Below are 7397 nucleotides of genomic sequence, written 5' to 3'. Positions count from 1 at the left end.
ATAATTCAGTAAATAAAAATATTTTTAAAGAAAATGTTACAAGGAATAGAGACGTTTTGGAATCATACAAAAAATCATTGGCTTTGGACAGCCCATACTTACCAGAATTTTTATAATTTTTATGGAACTTCAAATGAAATGAAATTTTGTGAAATAAAATTTAACTTAATAATGAATTGCAAAAATAAAAATAAAAATAATTTAATAACTAAAAGTGACAAACACATTACTAATAATAGACGTGTTGAAACTAAAATTTTTTATAACTACGACTTGCCGATGGACTAGACATATCTTTTCATATTAGAGTTTTAGCATTCGGTGTATTTTTAAAAATTTTTCTCATACTAGAAATCACCCTGTATGATTAAATTATATTTTTTTATATAGTTTCTATTTTAAGTAGTTTTCAGTACAGTTGAATTAAGACACTCGAGTAGGATTGATTTTCATAGTTTAAGATTTTGTAAGCTCATATTAGAGGCAGACTACAATAAAATATTTTGAGTTTTATTATTCTCTTATAGATTCAAGGTTCATAGCATGTTGAGCAGATAATGTTCTTCCTCTTTCCTTTTCCGCGGCCTTTCTTTTGACATCGTCTATTTAAACCTCTGAAATATCTTAGAACTTCTGATTCTTCCTTTTCTCTCAAAAACAAAGAAACTGAAGCATGATTTTCTTATAACTCACTGGCCATATGATTGAAATGGCAACATCGATAGAAAACTCTAGGTCCTTGAAAACCTTTCTAGGATAGTCGTTTGATAATAGGCACCATGGGAGACTCATCACCCACTAAGTTGAACATAAATTAAACAAAAATCCTCCTTAAAAAAAGACCCAATAGACAATCTTATAAATGTGAAATTTGAACTTACTAATAAATTTTAATATTCCCCAAATGTCTAGAATAATCGAACTATGGAATTACGGAACCATACACCTGCGAAGCATTCGCAACTTGACCCAATTCTCAATTCTGGGGGACTACCAATGGACTCTCTTATTTAACCAAGCAGAAGACTAGGATCTACCATGACTAGGGAGGGATATAACAAGCCTTCTACCCTGGTCAGCTAGATGATCAACGTATCAGGTTCAAGCCCACTACAACTGTCTCTTCATGTTATCCAAACACTAAAAACATATATTTTTTATTCTAGATAGAGGGGAACTGTCATCACGAGTCTAAATCTTTTGAAAAATTTGTAGTAAACCATCAGGGCCAAAAAGTTTTAAGGGGGGTAAACTATAATAAGCTAGGCTAGTGTAGTTAGTAAGCACCCTAACACAAATGAACATGAAATCACAAAACTTAGGCATAAGAAATTAAAATATCTTTACTTATTTACTTTAGGCAATTTCACGAACGAAATTATTTTTAAGGAGGGTAGATTGTAATATCCAGAATTTTCACTATTTTGGATTTTCAAAAAATCCTTGAAATTTTTTCATATAACTAGCATAAGTTGTCACTTACTAACCTTTGATGCTCGAGGTGAGCTTATACGCGGGTGATACCGGTAAAGAACCGTGTAAATCCGATTAATCAACCATAAGAAACCAACAAATCTGCCCGCTCACTTAAACATCAAGTTTAGCATCGAGATTTGTTCACATATGGTCCAAATCTAGCCGACCTATCACTGACTAATCAAGAAAACTTTAACTAAATAAAGACCTACCGAAAGTCAAGACAACTAAGGGTTGGATCTTAATTGATAAATCAAATCAACCGAGCTACTCATTTATCCTACGAACCAACGGTTTAGAGCAATTATGATCAAATGGCCATTTTCGCTAATTGTGAATAAGCCACACTATGAACTTAGTTAATCCAGACAATAATCATTACGCACAAGAAATCTCCCTATCTGATTCATTCCAGAAATGTCATAATTAATCCAAATAAGCTATATACCACTCATTTGTGGGCTACTAAATCTGAGGCTATAGAAAGACATTTGTCTCAGTGGGCTTGACGTCCATCGTGGATGGCAAACCACGAAAGTGCCTAAAACTGCTTAACTTGGGCCAGGGGCTGAGTGCTTGAAATACACGAATGCCCTAGGCTAAAATCTAAAACTTAAGTAAAATAGGCCCCCACTCTTTCACAAAGTTTTGACTTTTCGACCATTAGATCACAACCAAACTCGAGGTATGCGTTAAGGATAATTCCCTGCTCATATCCATATAGTTGCGGCCTCGATCGATTGTCGATATCATTCTATCATAAGTGGGGTCCCCACGGCTAATCGAAATGTCCGATTACCACCTGGTTGTGACGAAACATAGATCCCATAGTGGGGCACCTACCCTTGGTGTGGATGAGTCAATGGGCTCCCGAAAAGACCCCGTAAATCGAAAACAACCTCCCCCAGGAAAAGTTTAATGGAAAAGGGGGCTCGGGGCTATTTGTGCACATTCCTGGCACTATAAATAGCCTCATCCCCCCCCCCCCCCACACACACACACACTCTCTCTCTCTCTCTTATACAAATTTTCATTTATAACAAGAGAGAGAGAGAGAGGAGAAGAGGGGAGAAGCGGCATATGAGAGGAGCTGATTGGAGAATTCACCCATCCCCGCTAGCCGCAATCGCGCCTCACAACCAGAATTTGCCCCGGCGATGAGTAAAGGTAAATATCAAGCCTTTCCTCAAAATTTGGGCCTTGAGGGCCTATTACTTGTGCCCTTGCGAGCTAACCATGCTAGTACATGGCACCGATGAGCCGACCTACAGAACCCTAGCCCTAGGAGCAAGTTCAAATTCGACATACCAATCCAAGGTGTGAACCATTACCCCTAAGTTGCCGTTTATCAAACCCCATGACATGATTACTAATTTGTGTAGTTAGTAGATGATTGCATGGTAACCCGTACATACTCGTAAGGTCATTTGCCTTCCATAAATTGCTAATCACATGTAATGTAGCTTGAACATTCAATTGGATGATAGAATAAGTTGAAATTACTGAATTTGTTGCTTATGCTTCATATTATCCACCTTCATATGCACTCAATTCACCTTACCTCATGCAAATTATGATGAATAGTGGTAGTACACCTACATGTTCGATACAATGCCCAAATAATGTAGAATTTTCCTAATTTATTTTTTGTACTCTTTCATATAACTACGATAATTAATTTATTAATATATTGATTGATTGCGGCTATTTGGTTAATCAGGTTGGCCGACAAACCATAAATTCATGAGTGCAGCTATAATTCAGTCCTTAGCCCCAGACTAGTCTGTTTGACTCAAGCTGAACATAGACAACAGGTAGTAGTTGGACTACATGGGATGCTTCTACCTAATGCCGATTACACCAAGGTTCGCCTGAGTTAACCGAACTGGCCTAATAGCCGACCAACCATCTGTGTCCACCATGTACAATCACGCCTACCTGGATCTGGAGCACCCCATACCCATGAGAGGTCTACTGATAACCATTAGTGATACGATCCCCGAGTTCTATGAGCCAGGTATGGTGGTATGGGACCACTATGTCCATGCCGTCGACCTACGCTGGGGGACAAGTCTCCCCTTAGTGAGCAATGAGCAACCAAGGAGGCTATGAGCCTAGTACTTTAAACTATGATGATGTCACGACCACTCCATAATTGTGTTTAGGTGACGACCCTTACACCATTTGTGGGGGCCCTCCACCCGTAATGGGTGGCCTAACCCTGTACTTCCGGGTTGTGTCATCCAGGTCTTAAGTGATCAGTGGGGCCAATTGGTCAGTCTAGTGTTAGCCTCACATTGATTGGGAGTTGTCGATAGGTGGTAAATCCTAAGGATCACAGGCACAGAACCGCTACGACCTCCCTGGGCCTAGCAATCTAGATAAGACCATTTACTAAATGGAGGTGTTCTAGCTTCCCCAATTTCTCTAGATGAACTGAGTTAATTAATTACTCAGCTAATATAAACATTCATTGCAATAGTTTAGGCTGTGGCAACTTGGGTGTTGTGGTCGCGTGATGAGGGAGTGTTGGCATTTGCGAATATGGCGTTGGAGTCGCTTATGAGGGAGTATTGGATTGTGAGGGCATGCATCATCTCTTTTTTTCTGTTAGCTTATTAGTACAAGGAACACTGTCAGTACACACTCCGCTGTTAGTCACCCCCACTAGGGAATCAATACCAAGACCTCAGTGTTGAAACAAGTTTCGTCACTCAGTCTAACAACATGCACATTCATGAATAAGATTAAATAGGAACTAGGTGTTTAAGTTACTTTATCATTACCTGTGACAGTGGAATTGATAACAAATGTAGCTTAGAATTAATGGAACCACTAAGTTGATCACTCACTCCCACTCTCGAAGAGTGTTTTAAAACACCAACCATACATTGTTATAAATCAAATATTACAGAGTCTTATGCATTGGAGAAGGCACTCACAACTCGGAGGAGTCCTCGTACTTCCGGTTGCTACGTGGGTGTTGATTGTCAAATATAGCATATTTTCCCCATTTATATCTTGGTTTTATGAACATGATACTGCTTAATGGTATATTTTATACATGTTTGTGTTGTAATGTGAATCTGAGAGCTTGGATTGAAAAGAATGTTAAAATCATAGATTTAATGCTCAAGAATCACCAAGGCAAAAAATGGATCTTATGTGACCAAGAATGAAGAATTTATATGCCAAAAATCTAAAGAAATCAAGTACAAAGGATGGAGAAAAGACTGGCAAAAGCACAAGTTAAATAGAGGAAAAATCAGACAATTCGGTCCCACCTAAGCCAACTTCGGTCTGACCGAAATTGCACAAAATAGTCTAATAAGAAATAAAGATTTTCAGGCATAATTCGGTCCCACCTAAGCCAACTTTAGTGCGACCGAAGGCAACTTCGGTCCCACCTAAGTAGGTTGCATATAAACTTCAGATGCGATTTCGAGGCGACCGAAACCAAAATCACGCAGATTTGTCCAGCAAGAAAGTATGATTTTTAATCTTAATTTAGTCCGACCAAAGTGTAATGCGGAAAAGCTGTGGACTGCGTAAATTGAGGCAGTTTCGCAACGGATTGCGGAAATTCCAAGTCGGTGCGTAAGGTGGAGCTTCACAACTATAAATAGGAGTTCGTAGGACATTCCTAGGCATCATCTAGGGTTTAAAAAGTGGAGCCAAAGGGTGGAGAGCCGCCGCCAAGAGTCTTTCTTCTTCTTCCTTAGTAGTTTTTATGCTTTTCTTAAGAGACTTTAATTTAATCATGACTATGGTTTGCTAAACCTCTTAGCTAGGGCTAAGAGGTGAAGCTTGTAGCATGATTGGGATGTTTACTTTGCTTTGATTCATGTTTATGTTAAACTTCATTGATTTCTAGTTGATTTTAAGGAATATTTTCAGTTTTTAATAGTTTGTTGTGATTCCAATTACAATAGATCTGCGATAGCTTTGAATATCTTCTTTTCCTCTTTAAGATTGTGGGATTGGTAAATCCCGTTGTTCACCATTGTCCCTTGGTCATGGTAGGGTGACAGAATCCCTTCCAATCTTCACAATTCTCCTCCATTGAGGCTGGATCAATGAGAAGGTCAGAGATTCGATCATCTCTTTCTCCAACTGGATATGATAGGACTCTGATTCCAGTTGGATCTCTTGAATCAAATAAGGTAGTATCTTGATAGCTACAAGTGGATCCTTGGCACCCTAGTTCCTACCTTTAAATTTATAAGTTTCAATTAACTTATTCAACATTAATCTTTCCAAATATTTCAAATTTAGATTTACATCTTCTTCTAGTTACTTTCAGAAACGTACGAGATTAGTCCCTGTGGATTCGACCTCGGTCTCACTGAGATTATTACTACATCGCAACCCTACACTTGGGGTTGTGAATAAGTTTTTGGTGCCGTTGTTGAGGACTACAGTTGCATTTTTTTGAATTTAATTAGTTTTAGAATTAGGTTAAGATTAGGATTAACTTTCTATTTTATTCTTAGGTTAGGATTTTTTTTCTAACTTTGTAGGACCCTAACCTAGCATCTTCTATCTGGTAACCTCGTTCTAACTCTCTCTCTCTCTCTCTCTCTCTCTCTCTCTCTCTCTCTCTCTCTCTCTCTCTCTCTCTCTCTTCTTATTTACTATAGTTTTCAATTCTTAGATTTTAAGTTAGATTTTGTACTTGAAAGCTGAGAGTGTTTCATGCCCAAGTGGGTCAATGAAAACACTCGACGTCTCTTAAGTGAAGGAGGATTGGTCGAAGGGTTGCCTATCCATCACCGGATTAGACACCACCAGAAATCCTCAGAGTCAATAGAAGTGATGGATGCAAATCAACCTCAACCTCTAGTTGAGGAAGCCCAAGATGAGAATGAGGTGCATCAAGCACCCCCGCCTCGTACCTTATGAGACTATTTACAATTGGCGGGGGTGAGCACACCTTTATGTATGATTTTTCTAGAAAATATAGGAAATATGGATATCAAGCTAGGGGTGATCCAACTCCTCCCAAAGTTCCATGAACTTAAATCTGAAAGTCCATATCTACACATGAAAGAGTTTGATGAGATCATAGCCACTTTATACTTTTCTAATGTGTCTGAGAACACGATCAGGCTGAAACTCTTTCCTTTCTTAAAAGAAAAGGCTAAGACGTGGTTACATTCACTATATCCATAATATATTGGCAGATGGAACGACATGACAAGGGAGTTCATAAAGAAATTCTTCTCATACCATAAAACTAACACCATTAGAAAGTCGATCATGAACTTCACCCAAAAGGAAGATGAAACATTCTTTTAATGTTGGGAGTGGTTCAAGGATCTTGTCAGTTCATGCCCACAACACAGTTTTGAAATGTGGTGTTTCAACCATAAATGAAAGCATTTGATTCAGGGAACTATCTTACTTAATCATGACAAAGAAGGATAGAGAAAATAATCATCAAATTTATTCATTCTGAATTCATTACGTCCTTTTGATCCTTTGATTCTAGGATAGAGTTTTTTTAATCGGAAGTACAAGTGCTGAATATATTTAAGTATAAATTTCGGTAGCATTCCAACTCATGTTATTCATATCTCCATCAGAGATGAGTTGTGTGGATTTTCTCCACACACGCATCTCCCTCCCTTAATATGATAAAGGAAATGTTGGAACTCCTTGAAATACTTGAAATGACTTGGGAAAACTTGTGAAAATCATCATGTTGTTGCCTCATAGAGTGCCCATGCAACTCCTCCATGAGGAGTTGCGCAGGTACGCGCAATTCATGAAGAGTAGCGCGGTCCGGCCTCCTTCACTCTCTCTCTCTCTCCCCTCTAGTACCTTTCAAAGGCACTGGTCTTCTGGAAATCCGATCCCTCAAATGAAGGGGGTAAGGGGGTACTTATAGGCTTCCGCATGTGTGGGTCCTCTAATTCCGA

The 7397-nt window shown here is 38.7% G+C and overlaps 1 non-coding gene across 1 annotated transcript; it reads right to left on the bottom strand.

Annotated features, from left to right (window-relative positions):
- Nucleotides 1-6717: 6717 nt before the first annotated feature.
- On the bottom strand, nt 6718-6824 carry LOC131247556 (small nucleolar RNA R71). Its single transcript, XR_009171837.1, has one exon. It is a non-coding gene; the product is annotated as a small nucleolar RNA R71 (small nucleolar RNA).
- Nucleotides 6825-7397: the final 573 nt, after the last annotated feature.

This window comes from Magnolia sinica, chromosome 5, assembly GCF_029962835.1.
Source record: "Magnolia sinica isolate HGM2019 chromosome 5, MsV1, whole genome shotgun sequence".
In the NCBI taxonomy this organism is placed as follows: domain Eukaryota; kingdom Viridiplantae; phylum Streptophyta; class Magnoliopsida; order Magnoliales; family Magnoliaceae; genus Magnolia; species Magnolia sinica.
The sequence above is the reverse complement of the archived record's forward strand: the minus strand, read 5'-3'. Positions and strand labels throughout refer to the sequence as shown.